Consider the following 2,500-nt stretch of genomic DNA (forward strand, 5'->3'; position numbering starts at 1 on the left):
CTAAACAAACCACTATTTTCAAATGCTGTATTCTATACCATTATACCACCAATACTAATTAAAAGGTCATTTTAAGAAAGTATCATTTATCAATTTGACAATAAACTCCAGCCCCTGGATGGCTGTAGTGCCTGTACTTGCTGATGCGACTATTTGTATTCATTGAGGAGGGACCTGCTGTGAATAAGATCAAACAAAAGAACCATACTAGCTAACCTGACATCTGCATAGTTGTTATGTGTTCGGGGGATTGAATATCTCGTCGCCCTTAATGTTATGACGACGTTGGGGTGTGCACAAGTGTGTAGAATAATATTACCCAAATAAATATTTGTATGTGGTTATTTAGAATAACATTTCGCAGGATTAATATGTTTACGCAAAAAGTACTCGCAAAAGGTAGAAACGATATTATTTTCTGCTCGAAGCACAAGGCCCGAAATATTGGGGGAGGACCAGTTGCTTAGATCAACCCCAGTACGCAACTCGTACTTAATTTATCGACCCCGAAAGCATGAAGGGCAAAGTCGACATCGGGGGAATTTGAACTAAGAAAATAACGACAGACGAAGTGCCGCTATGCATTTCGTGCGGCGTGCTAACATTTCTTATTGCTTTATTAAGAACAAGGGGCTAAACATAGAAGGGACAACCAAGAACAGACAAAGGGATTAAGCCGATTGCATCGACCTCAGTGCGTAACTGGTACTTATTTAATCGACCCCGAAAGGATGAAAGGCAAACTCGACCTCGGTGGAATTTGAACTCAGAACGAAGCGGCAAACGAAATACCGCTAAGCGTGTCGCCCGGCGTGCTAACGTTTCTGCCAGCTTGCCGCCTTATGGTAGGTACGATATTAAACTAGCACAGTAATCCAATACGAACGATTAACCCTGTCAACTGCTTGCTGTCATCTTCCCGCAGTCAACTGCTGACTGTCCACACAGTTTCTTTATTCTATTGCAATGAGTCAGTTCGCTGTTGGTCACGTAGGTGTGGTCAGGATCCTTCCATAACATTTCTCAAATAGCAAAATAAATTCAACACTACCACACACACCTCCACCTCCTAATACTACTATTATTTCCTTTCATTCCATTACCTCCCACATCTCCCCACGAAATACACACAAAAATACCCACGTACTCTAATCAACTTCCTCACTGATTAAAATTGGTAAACAAACCTCAGTTGAATATCCGTTAATGCTATTTATCCCGAAGAAATCAATGCATGAACATGATCCACCCAATATTCATGGATACAACGGCCTGCAGTGTAATGATCCCTGGAATACGGACAATGATCTGAAGAAACATGTGACTCATCGAAACGCGCATAGCGATGCATTAAAATATTTATATATCCCATCCAAGGATTATTATTGTTATTATATATATATATATATATATATATACGTTCTTTTACTTGTTTCAGTCATTTGACTGTGGCCATGCTGAAGCACCGCCTTTAGTCAAACAAATACACCCCAGGACTTATTCTTTGTAAGCCGAGTACTTATTATATGGGTCCCATTTACCGAACCGCTAAGTTACGGAGACATAAACACACCAACATCAGTTGTCAAGAGATGGTAGGGGAACAAACACAGACACACACACGCACACACACACACAGACACACACGCACGCGCACACGCACACGCACACACACATACACACACACACACAAACACACACACACACACACACATATATATATATATATATATATATATATATATATATATACCACGGGGTTCTTTCAGTTCCCATCTACCAAATCCACTCACAAGGCTTTGAGATTCTATATAGAGAACGCTGAAAGCTACATGAACATAGGCTTACCCAGATGTATGTATGTATATATATATATATATATATATATATATATACAATTTTATCATAAAGAACATTTTTGTACCGGTTCCAGTCTTTACGACTTTTTCAACTGAGATTATTGCATGAAAAACAATTAAATTGTGGAAAAACTAAATGAATTTTTGTTTTATATTTCCATAGTTTTCAAGCGCAAGGGACATTTTTCCGATTGTCTGTGTGTCTGTCTGTCTGTCTCTATTTCTTTACTCTTGTGTGGGCTTCGTAGTAGGTCGTAGGTAGTAGCTGTCCTAAAAAATATTTGATATTTCATTGTTTAAGCATCAATAGTAGCTGAGGAAGGAGCAGAAGAAGAAGAAGAAGAAGAAGAAGAAGAAGAAGAAGAAGAAGAAGAAGAAGAAGAAGAAGAAGAAGAAGAAGAAGAAGAAGAAGAAGAAGAAGAAGAAGAAGAAGAAGAAGAAGAAGAAGAAGAAGAATGCGGAAGTGTTATGACAGTAATAGGATGTTGATAGAATCCTCTTAAACGGTCAAGTGACCTAAAAGTGATCTGTTGTCGTTGCAATAGTAGGGGTTGGAATAGTTCTGAATATGTTCATGAGTGACTGTTCTGAATATATCGCTTTTAATATTTGCCTGGGTATTAATTCTAAGCTCCTTGTGA

At 38.6% G+C, this 2,500-nt stretch overlaps 1 protein-coding gene across 2 annotated transcripts in view; it reads left to right on the forward strand.

Annotated features, from left to right (window-relative positions):
* LOC106873978 (gamma-aminobutyric acid type B receptor subunit 2) overlaps positions 1-2,500 on the forward strand; it is a 1,140,241-nt gene that overhangs the window by 842,056 nt on the left and 295,685 nt on the right. The gene's annotated exons all lie outside the window — the stretch shown is intronic.

The sequence above is a fragment of the Octopus bimaculoides genome, chromosome 7 (assembly GCF_046866305.1).
Source record: "Octopus bimaculoides isolate indiv1 chromosome 7, ASM4686630v1, whole genome shotgun sequence".
In the NCBI taxonomy this organism is placed as follows: domain Eukaryota; kingdom Metazoa; phylum Mollusca; class Cephalopoda; order Octopoda; family Octopodidae; genus Octopus; species Octopus bimaculoides.